Below are 15545 nucleotides of genomic sequence, written 5' to 3'. Positions count from 1 at the left end.
GTTGGAGGTAAGTGTCACAAATAAATGTATGTTCTGGAAAAGAACATGCAGCAGTTTCACTAAAGCTTCAAGGATGCTCTGCACAGATTCCTTGAAAAAGAATGTGCAGATTTTCATAACTAACAATTATATAACTGTTTTCAAATATACTTTAAGTGATAACAATCAATAAAATACTCACTCTTATTGGGAAGGAGTGCTTGTTTCACATGATTGCTGATCAGTATGTAACATGAATTTTATTTTTAACCTAAAGCATAAGTGTTAATTCAGACTATCCTGTGCCATATATAAACCTTTTGCGTCTAACATTCTGACCTCTTTCTTACTGGTTATAACTACAATGTAAGTTAGGATAATATAAATAGTTCTATAGATCTCTATTTCCACAGTCTGAAAGCATTAAGATCTTACATCCTGGCCAAGGGCCTCCTATAGAAGTTATTTGTCTGCACACACAGAAGAAAATGTGTTTTCTGCACCTACTGAAAAGTCATGTCTCTATAGCATACATGTAGGTAAAATTTAATTATCTTCTTTCACCAGTACAAATCCAGACGTGCAGGAAGTAAACCATGCAGAGCTATGACTGGGGACTCAGCTGTTCTGATTCTGCCTAAAAGCCTTTGCCTTTTGTTTCCAAGCACATGGCAGTGAACAGCTCACCCCTTACCCCCACTGCCCCCCATGTGTTATTATACAGATGACTTTCTAGCCAACAGGATGCTCCCCATACAGGAATACAGGTACAATTTGGTATGATAAATTTAGGCTCAAGGACACAGTGTTTGCTCTGATGTTTCTCACTCTTTGGTTCCCTTCTCCTCTGCCTATACAGCAATTTTACCCTTTCTTAAACATATTTCCCAGGGGTGCCACCAGTTTGTCTGGTGGCTTGATGGGCTCAGCTGTGGCCTGCCATGGGTCCATTGGCACCAGCTGGGCTAGGGGCAGCCCCTGGATTCTTCCCACAGAGGCCACCCTGCAGTCCCCCTACCAACACCTTGCCAACTACAGCTGACGCAATACCTTACTGACATGGGAAGTGATGAAATAAAACAGTGTGAAGCTGCATTATTGATACTTTCACATCTCATTGACTGATCAAGTAATTGGCAGAACAAGAAACAGTTGTGTCCATTAACCCATGCCTTATGGAAGAAATAAATGGACAACTTTAACTCAGAAATACTCTTTCCTGTTCACTTGATGCTACAGAAGTTCTTTTCTGAGGACTGCTTCAAGAAAACCAGTAGGTTGAAAATTCATAAGGCATAAATAAAACTGTGTTGCGGTTTTTACGGCAGCTGTGATCTGTTGCAAGGTAATCCAGTCCTCCTTAAGCACAGATTTAGTATTATGGTGAAGGCTGAGTGACACATCACTGATGCTGTTAACAGGCCTCCTCATATAGGGCAAACCAAAGAAGCAATTATAGTCCTTTTTAGTGTAAGGCACATAAAACAGCTGAAACAAATGAGTCATTACCCAAAACTCCAGCCATATTTGGGCCAAATCAGAAGTTGAGCTAGATGGTTGAGGACTTTTGCTGGGACATATCCATAAATTTATCTAAACTGGGTACTGTTTGGTAAAATTATGCATGTTTATGGGCAGGAACAGCCAGATGCATGCAAAGACAAAAAAACCCAGCAAGACAAGCACTTTTTGAAAGAAAGCCAATTCATGAATTTGGGGGACAGAGCATTGCATGAAAAAGTCTTTGTATCTCTGAGCAAAGGAAATGCTTTCTCTTTATGATCTTAACTCTGTTCCTGGAATCTGAATGTTTTTACTCTGTACACCTTGTGAATAAACAGGATCACATCAAAAAATATATGGCTATATAATGTATCTTCTGTCATAATAGAAACAGTCTGCAAAATGATGAATGTTGGCTACCTACTCTATAAAAACAGCAACAATGGTGTGAGTAGTCAGATCCTTTTTGAAGAGGAAACCAAAGAGTTCCCCAGGGGAAGAAATTGTGAGCTGAAATTTCTTTTGAGCTTGCTGAAGTCCAAGATAGCCAAAGATACTTTTTAGTCAGAGACTGAAACTTTGCAAAAGGAATTAAAACAGCATCTGGAAACTTCCCAGGAAGGGCTTTGAGAAAAACTGAAAAAAAAATGGGGGGAAACACCTCAGTCTATTAGTGACAAATTGTCTAGATTTATTAGGAAGAGTAACAACAATGTTCCCATCATTCAGCAGTAGAAATAAATCAAAAAGATAACAGCAAATTGGGTGCTGTGGATCAGAGGGTTTCCTGGAAAATAAGGGACACACAGAAAGGTGCAGCCAACTTTGAACTTGCTAAGAGTTGAGTTGCAGCAAGGACTCAAGGAGCAGATGGTTCACACTGAGAAGAAAATCAAAAGATCACAGACCTCACTGGCAGTCAGCCACCCCAAATGGCACTGAGCCAGCCACAGAACTGTAGTAAGACAGAGTAATCACAGTATTTTTCTAGCACATCTGTAACCCTCAGAAGGAAGAATTTGGATTGTCAGATGCTTCTATACCTCACTGCAAACTGTGTGGTGATCTTTGTTCACTACATCATGATGGCGCTCTCTCATGAACTGGTTTGAAAAGTGGCCAAGAAGGCTAATGGTACCCTGGGTTGCATTAGGATAAGTACTGCCAGCAGGTTGAAGGAGGTAATCCTCCCACTCTACTCAGCCCTGGTGAGACCTCACCTGGAGTACTATGTCCATTTCTGGGCTCCTCAGTGCAAGAGAGACATGGAGCTCCTGGAGCAAGTCCAGTGAAAGGCTACTAGAATGATTAAGGGTCTGGAGCATCTCTCATGTCAGGAAAGGCTGCAGGAGCTAGGCCTGTTCACTCTAGGGAAGAGAAAGCTCAGGGCAGATCTGATCAATGTGCATATTATCTGAAGGGAGAATGTCAAGAGGATGGGGCCAGACTCTTCTCTGTGGTGCTAAGAAACAGGACAGGAGGCAATGGTCATACACTAAAACACAGGGAGTTCTATCTGAACATTAGGAAGGACTTATTTACTGTGAGGGTGACTGGAATAGGTTGCTCAGAGAGGTTGTGGAGTCTCCTTCCCTGAAGATATTCAAGAGCTACCTGGACACAATCCTGAGTAATGTACTCCAGATGACCCTGCTTGAGCAGAGAGGTTGGAATAGATGACCCCCAGTGGTCCTTTCCAACCTCACCCCTTCTGTGATTCTGTGCCCAATGAGAAATCAAAATATAATAGCAGCAGTTTTCCTAACAAGTGACCAGATCTAAGGTTTCAAACGTATCACCCAGAAATCCAGGAAAGATTCTTATTTTAATTTCAACTAACCAGGTTTTTGAAGTCAAGGGATCAATAAAATGTCCCAAGACTAGCTCTGAGTCTGATGGGTCAGTGAATAGGCTCAACAGCTGGCTAGCCTTTAAAACATCAACAGTGGGGCAAGTCCCAACACATCCCATTCCCTTGGTGGTTTATTAGAGCCACATTCAATCAGGGCACAAAACATACCCTAACCCTTCCAAACCTTGGTTATTAGCTGAGGAAAAACTGAAGTGGAAACTGCTGGAGTGGAAAAATGGCATTTGGACCATTCGTCTTGTTTAGAAATGTACAATCTCCAGTTTTAAGAAATTTACAGCTTTTGCAAAATACAAACTAGGGACAGATGAAGAAAGTGACTGGGAAAAGAGCAAGATACAAGGTCATGCAAAGGAACTATAAAACTAGACCACGTGGCCTGTCTTCCTAGGGCAGTAGAGAGGGTTTACAGCCCAAGTTAAACAAATATTCGTTTGTATAATCCTAGCCAGAAAAGCAGTAGCAAGAATATAGCCAGATTCCATTAATCCTTCAAGAATTGCATATGCAGGAACTACCATTGCTCAGGTGCCCATCATAGGCAATGTGGGCACCAGGACCAAGAGGAGCTGGGCAACTGACTGAGACGTTACGGTAACACAGTATTTGAAAAATACTCCATTTTCAAAGCATTCACAGTATTTTTACATTTTAAAACTAAATTGTTACATTTAAAATTTAAAATATGAATAAGTAATTTATGGATCACTTAAGTCTCTATAATCACCTGCTTCATTCAATACAGTACTGAATACTGCAGCACATTAATAGGAAATGACACGTGAAGAAGAAATGTCAGGACAGTCTTGTTTCCTGTGGGATATTTTTATTCCAGTTTACCTTTGCCCCTGTAAACACTACAAATAAAAAGAAAAAAAGAAAAGGGAAAATCATGTGAGAAGAGAAAGAAATCAAAAGAGATTAGTATGTAAAAAATACTGGTAAGGTTAATTAAGGTGGGTTTTTAGTTTGATTTTTTTTTAAGAATTTTTAAGCATTTAAAAGTGGAGACAAAGGATTTTGCAAAGCATCAAAGCATGTAAGCCAAGTTGGTACTTAGATATGGGTGCCACATGAGTCCCAGATATATGAAATGATAGAATAGACCACTGAAGTAAATATGGGATTCATTTTTAGTACTCATATCTAGTACTCTGAATGCTATACACTTGCCCAACATTATACCAAATAATTATGTGATTCTATGGTTTTGTACAAGGCACAATCAAAGAGGAAAAGTGCCTTGCAGGTATTTTGAGCATGGATAAAAGAGATACCTCAATCACCTAAAGCCTTTAGATGCAAGAAATTACACAGCTAATTTTGTGAGCAGAAATTTTATAAGTTAAAATGAAGGTGAAGCCCTGGATCACCATATGCTCCCACTGACTATTGATCAGGACTGCACCAATTTTTTCCTATCTCACATGATCAGCATTTAGGTGCTTAAAAACCACCTAATTCTTCATGTCTCACTTCTCATAATAGAAGCTGCATGGCGGCACAAAATGACAATGATGGCCAGGTTTCTAGATGGGCTGTGTTCACAGTCCTTTCAAGTTAGACAGCCTGCAAAGTCTAGACTTCCTACACCTTTGAAATTCAGGACTAAAGGCAAAAGTAAACACAGAAGCTTTTTCTCCTCTTCACTCTTTGATGAGCTGGATACACCCTTTTAACTGCAGCAAACCAGTCGTTCTACCCCCAGTAGTCTTCCCCCTGGAAACATACACACACCCTGGCCTTCTTCCACCACATAACCCAAATATGTAGTTAGCAAAAGGTATCAGATGTTCCCCAGATAGTTTATAAACAAAATTGTCTGATATTTATTAAATTATTTATTAAAATTCCCTCCCACTTGCCTGCAGCCATCAGAAGCAGAACAACCACTGGTAAACGTCTTCAAATATCCAAAGGATGTAAACACCAAATATGCAGTAATTAGGCTGAATTATGTACTGACATTGTGACGTATTAGGTTTTGGAATAATTCCCCTGGAGAAGTGGTTAGGCTCCTTGGAGAGTTTCAAAAATGGAATGAACTAACCCTACTAAACCCTAGAGACTTTAAAGTAGGAAACAAGCTGACAAAGGCAGGAAGCTGCATAGTTTGAGGTAATAGACTTTTCTCATACCTAAATTGTACTATTTTGTGAAAGTACATCCTTAGGCATGTTATTTCTGTGTTAAAGTGGTATACTGAAGTGGGTGGAAAAAAAATGTAGATCATATAACAGTATACCAACCAGCAAACATTAAAAATTTCAGTTACAGAGACTGTGGGTTTTGAAGCGGAAGCCAGCCTGGTTTTTGGGGGAAAAAAAAAAAAGTCTCCTTTCTACAAATTGACTTTTAAAATATGGGCTACATCTGCATTAATGAGTGACAAGGAATTTGAGAAATCTGGTGCACATGTGGTTTGGCAGGTGCTTTATATTGAAAGGCACATGAGGTTTTGTCAAATTGTGTAGAGCTGCTCTAATCATAACCTCTGAGCATCAGTCATTGTTTACCTTAATGCTATCATAAGCACATCTGGTTAACTCCTTAAAATAATGGTAAAGGTAATTAGTCATGAATTGAGTTGGAAATCTGATAAAGTACTTATGACATCCATATTGGTACCAAATGAATTCATCATGGTTAACATTGTTACAAAAACACCAAAGGAATTAATAATAATTTGTGCCAGCATTTGAATGTGTTGCTAACATGAGACCAAGTATAGCAAATGCTTTTTTGTTGTTGTTTAAAAAGAAAGGTATAACAGAAGTGTTTCAATAGCCCTGCAAAACTTTGTTTGCTTCTGATTATATGTCACTGGTGGAGAGCATAACTCTTTTTCATGCATTGCCATCCTTGGGGTAACAGGGGACAGGCAAGTTAATTTTGTGCATCTTGTCCAGTAAGTTTTCAAGGTAACTCTGAGGCTGCCCTACAAGAACTGAGCACTGTCTGTGCAAATTCACTTCCCATTGCAAGAGCTGCTGGGTGGAGGAAGCATACACAGTGTCCTGTCACAGAAATCCATAAATGTATAGTTATGGTAGATTTGATTCTTTCCTCTTTTGACTTGGCAGAGCTGTAGCTAAATTGGGTGAACCAACAACTGGCTCACAGCAGCTAAGAGGCCGTCCCTACATGTCTGTGGCAGTGCCACTACCACATGAAGCTGGGGAAAGGCTGACACTGTGAAGCAGTCTGTGTGCTTTGAACCAGGTCAGAGGTTTTCAACAAGAATAGCCTGGTTTATTCATGCTAAATGTCTACAGCTTTCTGCATTAGCTGCATAAAAAGTATTAGCAAGTAATTTCATCATTCCACACTAGTAAAAGTAAAAAGGTAAAAAATTCCTGCCACAGAAAAAGAAGCTTTATTATGAACCTACTTATGAACAGGAGGGAAGACCCTGCTGCCTGGCATATGTATCTGTATGTAATGCATGTGCAATGTACAGTACAGTCCCACCACTTCTGTTTTCAATTTTGTCAATACACAGTAGACTTTTGACTCCCTAGTTGGGAACTCTGTTCCCAAGGGAATTGCAGAACTCACCGTAACAATAGTAGTGCCTGGTAGAAAATGGCACGGATAGAGACATCATGCTCTAGCCACCTGGGCAGCTGGGCCCAGAGCTTCTCTTTCAGATACTCAGGTACCTCCTTTCCTTATTTCCCATCATTTCCACTCCTCTGCATTGCCACACTGACATCTCCCTGACTATTTCCTGGTTACCACCTCAAATACAGCTTGCCTTATTTTTCTAACCTCTGCTTTCACACTTGCCAGTATTTTAATCAGTATCTTGTTGTACCACTCTCTTGGATTCTCAGACAGGATCCCAAGCCTTCAATAAGCTTATACCTTTGTAGCTCTGCTTAAATCTGCATGAGAGGGCTTATGTTCTGTGCATCTCTACCTGAATTCCCTTTGTAGACAAACTCCTGAAAAAAAAAATTATTGGTTTTCCTTCATGTTCTTCCAGCATTTATCCTTCCTTTCTCATTTCTAGCACTGATGCCTTACTTGTGCCTTAGTCACTCATCACACTAACTTCCACAGTATTTCTATCTTACCCTCTTTCTCTTTGTTCTCATTTGCCCAGACTCGTTTCCTATCCTCACTATTCAAGAACGCAGTGCTCATCCCTTTGAATTCATCAGAACCCCTTCTGTGCCAGGGTGCAGTCAGCCCTTCAAAGTCTGTACAACAGAGCTGTGGTTACACCTCTGCCCTAATACCCACTCTCAGTGCTTTCCGTCCTGCCCAGACTCCTCCAAATGCTTTCCCGCCCTCTGCAACTCCCTCAAAGCACATCCCATGCTTCAGTCACTTGTTCACGCTGATAGAACAGCTTTGTCTTTGCAAATATGAACTCACCCTATATTTTCTTAGCTCACCTTGTTTCTGAAGTGCATGAAATACCTCTAACTTCAGTAGTCCTCCAATCTCTTCTCTTTCTAACCAGCCCCTTCCTCCAACATACCTGCAACAACTGTTGGTCTCATATCTGGTTCAAGTCTATATTCCTGCCATGCATATTGCAGGTCACCACTGTAATGCCTCTGTCTGCACCAGGTCGGGAACTCTGTGAAGCAAAAAGAAAAAGCCTTGTTCTGTGCTTGTGTACCATCACACTGGTGCTCTGTACTCCAGAAGATTTATTTCTCCCATTTATATTTTTTTGAATTAGAGACATGTTTTCTCACTTGGAATGTATTTTATCCTCTCATTTGAAACTGTCATGTAATCATAACAGTGTGTTTGTGATAGTATAGTAAATTACATGGCAACAAACTGTGATGTCATAAATGTGGGATTTATATCTTTTCTGCAAAAATCAAACTGAAGAAGCAGATGGATGGAAAAAAACTCATTAAAATACCAACAGTTTCTAAAAATTGCAGTAAAAATATCAATGGGAACCCAGACAAACATTGTTTAATAGATCTCTTTTTATACATATTTCCTGATTTTTAAAAGTCTGCTTCTCTGAATAAACCCCTCTTTTGGGGGTGGAAATATATTTTAAAATAAGTGAAAAAAATAAGTGTTTGGACTCAAGGCTCTAAAATTCAAAACAATTGCCTCAGACAAATTAAATAGAATGGAAAGAAAAGGGCCACAATGGTGAGAAAGTACTTATAAAAATTTCTGGGCTACAGTTCTCAAAGCTGAACTGCCAGTTATTCATCAGAGTGCCTATGACGTATTAAGGATGTACTTGCGTAGATTATTTACAAGAACTAAGAAGTGATTAATAAGAGTATGGAGCTGAAAACATCCTCTGTGATGTTCTTGCTAACAAGTGGGCCCAGCTTTGTAATCATATGTCGTCAGAGAAAGCAGCACATCCCAAAATGGTATGAATCATTTCTGACTTCCTGCCCTCCCTCACGGAAAACACAGACAAGGAAAAACAAAACTTCCAAAGATAATACAGCAGTTAAAGTAGTAGCTTCCACAAAATCTTATCTTCTACTTGAAAGACAAAAAGTATTTCTCAAATAATTGTTCCTAAACAAGTAGGATCTTTCAAATGTAGCAATAATATGGTACCATGATTTATACTTTAAATAATTTATAATAGAAATATTTTGATGAAGACCTCAAAAGATGTTGCAAATGTAAGTTAAATTGTAAAAAACTGTAAATTTTGCATCCAGACTGATTTTAATGATTGAGTAGTATAAACTACTTCCAGCTTGCTTGTTCTTCCTACCCACTCTGTTTTCATCAGATACATGAGGTGTTAACCTTTCCCCACCTTTAACTGAAGAGAATGTTGTTTAACATTTGGCATTAGACGCATTTGGGGGGGGGGAAATGTTTGAAGGGAAAAGAAGAAAGATGGAAGGTGATACTAATATATGGACATTACAAGATCTGAAAGCTATTCAGAATCACTAAGAAGCATTTATCACTGTCATCGGCCTGGTTTGGATGGCCCTCCCATTCTTGGTGTGGGCAACTTGCATGGACTACCACAGTCTTCCTGGGCTGAGGCACGCCTGGCAGAGACCCTTTCTGCTGGTGATCATCATTTGAGACTCAAGTCAGTCAAGGCTGCAATCCGAATGCTCCTTCTATGGAGAGGATTTTTAAGCGTCGTTTCCTTCTCATGTACCCAAACACTTCCTTTGGCTTCTCCTGCCTAACAACATGGGGTATTTTCAGTTAGAGTTCCTCATATATTGTGATATTTCACAGTATGGATAATCATTGACTCCTACAATCTGAAAACGTCTCAAGTTTATACTATTATTTTTTATGTGAAGTTAAACTTAGTATCCTGTGTAAGGATAAGGATAATCAAGACAATCCAGACTGGCAAGAAAAATAGATTTTGGGACAGCACTTTTGGGCCTTGTACGTGCCCAGGGAATGTATGACAAGTAGACAGTAACTGTACTTCTAAATAAAAAACATCTACTCCAGCTATTCATTTGGTAGGTTTACCCAGCCTGACTTCTGCCAGGAAGTCAGATATGTGTCTTAAAATACAAATACTGTTTGTGCTCAGGAGAAGGAAGTCCTTTTTCTGAAACATTACTCAGGACTCTAAGAATGATTTTCAACATACATCGACATGCATGCTCTGAATTCAGATACAATTGTCACCCACAAGACCTGTGTGAGCCAACTCAAAGGCATTATAAAAAGCTGTATAAGTGATTGCACAGTTGCCACCAACCAGCCCTACAGTACTTGCATTTGGCCCTACACAGAGTATCACTTGCTTCCATGGAACTGCATTCAGTATAAGATAATGTTCAGTGTGGGGTGAATGTATTAATATTTTAAAAAATTTTTACCTCTGATTTGAAAGGTGCCAAAGAAATTAATGTTCTGCAAAATTGTGCCTAGCGCATCCTTAACTTCTGATATTCTCCTCAACACAAATCTCTAATTGCTCACCAGTTCAGATCGGCACTCTCTCAGTCCTCTGCTGGACTAACAGAGAAGGCTACAAACAGATAAAGGCCAAACCTCAGAAAAGGTTGCCTGTGCTTGTGACAGCACAATAAATGTTGCACTGAGCTGATGACAAGCAGCCCAGATGAGATCCAACTGGTCTGATGACAAAGTGAACCTCGATGGCTTTCAGAAGATGGCTTTCTGTAACTCTCTGATGACTCTACAAAGAAATCAACACTACAGTCAGTCAGACTGAGGTATAATGTGCCTAACATACTGCTGGCATACAACCTATTCAGTAATGAAAAATATGGTCATACATCTTTACGTTACAAACATTTCCTACCTACATTTATACAGATATAAAACTGTTAGTAAAATGGAAGCTATTTGAGGCTTGTAAAAGAAAGCAGACCATATTATCTGGATTATTTCCATTTTGAACATATTTTTTTACTTAGTCCAGCATGAATGGTTTATATTAAAACATTTAAATATTGAAAGACGTTTTGGGTTACAGACTGATAGTAGTTCCATAAAAACAAATTATTTTTCCATTTCTACAAAATCTAATTAAATATGTGAAAACAAATGTGTTGTGTAATATTAGAGTTATTCTTCCTTGCCTTCAACAATAACGTGGGACCCTGGTAATTCACTATGGACAGAATTGTTTTCATAGCTATGTGGCTAGTAGTTGATTTCTTACCTCTTTGTGAAATATTTCTTGGTGTTTTCTCACTGTTTCTGCCCCCATTCCCCTTTTTCTGCTGATTTCAATTTAAAATACTTTCCAACCTTTATGAACTTGGGAAGTGACATATTGTCTGTTGGTCATTTCTAACAGATTATAGATCCAAAATTTCTGATAGTAAAGTATATAACTAACTCAATTACTCATAGAATCATAGAATCGTTAGGGTTGGAAAGAACCTTAAGATCATCAAATTCCAACCCCCCTGCCGTGGGCAGGGACACCTCATGCTAAATCATATCACCCAAGGCCTCGTCCAACCTGGTCTTGAACACTGCCAGGGATGGAGCATTCACAACCTCCCTGGGCAACCTGTTCCAGTGCCTCACCACCCTAACAGGAAAGAATTTTCTTCTTATATCCAACCTAAACTTCCCCTGTTGAAGTTTTAACCCGTTACCCCTTGTCCTGTCACCACAGTCTCTAATGAAGAGTCCCTCTCCAGCATCCCTACAGGCTCCCTTCAGACAACTGCACTACAAGATATATTAAAACATCCAGATCTCCTTTAAAGTATGACAAGCAGAAGCATGATCTCAAGACTTGTACATAAATGACAGACAAACACACAATCTCAAGTCTTGTCCATGCCCCCTCCATGCAGAACTGAGACATTGGTCCTCATTCATTACCATTTATATTAACTGTAATCTCTCATTTATTTTGACTGAAAAGAGAATGCAAAGTGATGGGATCCCCAACTTGGAGCCTCAGTTTGTCATTGTCACAAATACTGCCTACCCATGTTTAGGCAAGATGAATCTGGGCCTCTGAGCATACAACTTGAGACCCAGCAGCTTGGAAGTAAGGTAAACTCATGCACTGAAGGAAATCTGCAGCTTCAGAGACAGTGTTCCTCCTCAGACCCCAATTCACACCATAAACCTCTACCTCAGTATGTTCTAAGGGCAAAGCACCATAGTAATTTTAATCTTCATTGTTCTTCTAGAAACATTATCTTCATCTATGCCTTGTTCCTTCTGAATGTCTTTCTACCTGTGTTCCTTGCTGGCTCAGTAAGATGTTCATAATATACCCCATCACCCGGCTTTTTGGATTATAACATTTTCACCTCCTCTTTCTCCAGCTGTCTCCAAACAGTAGCTGTTGTTTGAATGGTTTCTGTTTTGTCAATAGTGCACCTAAAGAAAAAAATCATTCTTTCCTCACTATTAAATCCTACTGATAGCAGAATCACTTGTCTTCCTTCATTTCATCCTGTTTACTCACACACCATTGGCAAAACACCTGCCAACATCTACCACTGCTGTAATTGCTAGAACTCTTTGATAATCCAAGCCCTGTCTCCCAGTTCACAAACTAATCTGAACATCTCATATGCAGCAGTGGGATTTTGTATCTCTTCCATTCCTCATAGCTATAGCTTCTCCCCTTCTCCATTCAGCGTCAATACTGACAATATTTCTTCCTAATTGTCTTCTCTGGATTCTCTTTTCAGTTTTGCCTGCAGCCTTCCGCCCATGAAACTCTTTATATCTGAACTCTGTCTGCCTCTCTGCCTTTCTATCAAAGCATTCATAGCATGCTTATCATCTCTGAGGTCAGGTTTCTGCTCTCTGGCTTTGCTACTGCTCACTTCATTGATTGTTCCAGAATGTCAGGGCACACAAGAGGAGAAAGGAAGGTCAGCTACATCTGCACCTCTTTTAAATGCCCATGGGCAAATATCTTAGTATTATTGTAACTGTTTACTAGATTGGGATCTTACAACATAGATCTCTGAATCCTCACAAACCTGCTTACAGACCAGTTATCTTCGATTTTACTGTCTGATAAGATATTAAGTTCAATTTCTGAATTTTTTCCTTTTTTCTTTTTTTTTTTAAAAAAGAAAATCATTCTAGGAATAGTGACAAATAACTTTGCTGTACTAAATAAAATGCTGATTTGCCATATTCGTGTAGATGTCAAATACACCAGGATCCTTTATTGTGGGATGCCTGAAAAATATCTGACAATAAAGTTTAGCTTTGAATAAACTTATATAATCCGGTAAGTCCAGAAGATAGATACAGAACATGAGGAAAACGCAGAGAGGAAAGAAGCAAATGGAGTAAGCTGGTTTTGCAGGACTGATTTTGCTTTAATGTAGTGCCCCAGAGACAGCTGTGGGACAATAGAACAGTATAGTTAAGTGAACAGATGTGTGCAGCAACCATACGTTCATAAAATAAGAGGTAGCCTTTTTAGACACATGTCTGCTAAAGGAATAAGAATACAAAATAACATATTTCCTGTTCAGGAAAGGGTAAAATATTCAACCCATATAGTGTCTGGTCCTTAACTCTTCTATTAGTGTAGTAGTAGAAATGGAAAAGTTCAATTTATCATCAGCAGTAAGATTACCAGTCTGCTGTATTTTTTACAGGCTTGGTAAGTGGTAAGATATTATTCTTAACTTTTGTTATTGTAAGTTGTGTATGAGGTCCTACAATTGTACCTGATTACATGACCCTTTAAGAGAAAATACAGAAGATTTGACAAAATAAATGCCTATTAAATAAACACAATGTCATTCTGTCCTATTTAAATAACAAAACTTGCTACCTTTCTAGAAAAAGTCTAATTGTATATCTGTCAACCTCTAACCTCATTGAAACCGCGAATACAAATAGTATGAAACATGAGACAGAACTGGATGTTACCTTCTCTGTGTTAAGATACTATCATCCCTCTATAAGAAGATTGATGGAACCATCTAATGAGCAACATTGTTTAAAGGAGAGACAATACTGTGTTAAAAAAAGTTTCTCAAATTTTCCCTGTTTTAGAACTGGTCAATGGGAAAAGTAATACACAGTTATTCGTACCTAAAACTGTAGAAACACTTGGCTACCATGAATATCTTGTGAAGGGTGATTTAGATTCATGAGAAGGACATATTAATGCCATAAACTTTTTGCTAGCAAAACCAACATCAACAACAGGAATTCATGATAATAGGGAGACACTTTTTAAGTAATAAGATTCAAGCCATATTAAGCATGGCAATCTCTCATTAAAGCCTTTTCAACGTAGTCCATGCATGTCAGCAGAGGCTCTGCTAATATCCATCTTACCACACGTTAGTAATTCAAGTGCAGTGTACTTGAGCTTCCAGTCTAGGTTGCCTAAAAAGTGCAATTTCTTCCATCCCAAAATCATCAGTAAAATGACTGCCCTCTTCCTCTTTGTCTCCCCTGGGAGGCTAGCCAACTTATGCATATTAAACACGTAAATTTTTAAAATAAAAGCCAGGTGATATTAATTCCAACCATCTTCTGAAGTCTGTCAAGTGTCACTGTAGGTATAATGAAAATTATAAACCAGTAGAGTGCTAGAATTGGTAAGCTAAAGCTCTCTATTTGCTTGGTGTGTGACACAAATTGGCATCACTTCACTGAAGTTCCTGAAAAAGGCTCATCCTCCAAAATGAAAGTGAATTGAATATTAAAACTGTCCAATAAAATGTACCCTTCCTGTATGTCTCCCCACTGATGGTTACAGTGGAATCCCTTACCAAGAGACATTCTGTTCATCCCACTGGGTCTGACTGATTGTTCACTTACAGCACAGTGAATAAGGCAATAAATGAAACTGAAATTATTATCAAAACATCAGAACTAATGAAAAAAAAATAAAAGGAGACAGAAGCACCAGGAAATCAGATTTAACTCAAGCTGAATTTTTGTTTGTTACAAAATTTTCCTCATTATTTCCACCAACTTTGTTCCTCATTCTCTTTATATATTTTGAGTCTCTTTTCCTAACAAGATTAAGCTTATTAGCCTAATTATAGTGAGCATTCTGTGCATTTGTTTTTCTGTGTGCATGCTTATGCATCAGTGTATTTCTTTCTCACTAACTCTGGCCATCCTTCAAAGCTTTTGAAGCTATTACCCAGTTCAATTAACCAACATGGCAGAAGGGAGTTACCCTCAAACACGTCAAGTTTCTATGAGCTTCATTAAAACAGATAGCCAAAATGAGACAGTAGCTCCTATCAGTGTCCATGGAAAAGCTGTGGTATGAGTCTGTAACTTATTAGACACTAGGGAATCTAACCACACGGCTCTGTAAGAAAGTGCATTTCAGTAGCTTCACTGTTCATAGACCTACTAGGAATAAAGTCTACCACCTGCTGTTAAATTTCTCTCAAACTGCTGTGGAAATGCCTAAGTGGCTACAGTTGCATGATCTTATTTTGGGATTAATATGCTGAAGAGTAACCCCACTATCATCTACAGAAGCAGACAGGTAGAGGATCAGACTTGCCACCCAGACAAGCACCCATCCCAGCAGCAACAGAGTGCAAGCTCAGAGTATAGGCTGCATAAATGCACTCTCCTGCAGGTAAGGACAGTATCCTCATTCTCTGTGTGAAATAGGCCTGTTGCCTTATATAGAAAGGTTAGATACTAGCAACAGTGTTAATGTCAGTGCCTGTTTTGAAATTAATTCAGATCACCACATACACACAGTACAGCCTTGATAAATTTGAAACCAGTTCCATGCAAC

Source organism: Pezoporus flaviventris, unplaced genomic scaffold (genome assembly GCF_033815535.1).
Source record: "Pezoporus flaviventris isolate CSIRO_AGI_PZ_B2104156 unplaced genomic scaffold, CSIRO_AGI_Pfla_v1 ptg000057l, whole genome shotgun sequence".
Taxonomy (NCBI): domain Eukaryota; kingdom Metazoa; phylum Chordata; class Aves; order Psittaciformes; family Psittacidae; genus Pezoporus; species Pezoporus flaviventris.
The sequence above is the reverse complement of the archived record's forward strand: the minus strand, read 5'-3'. Positions refer to the sequence as shown.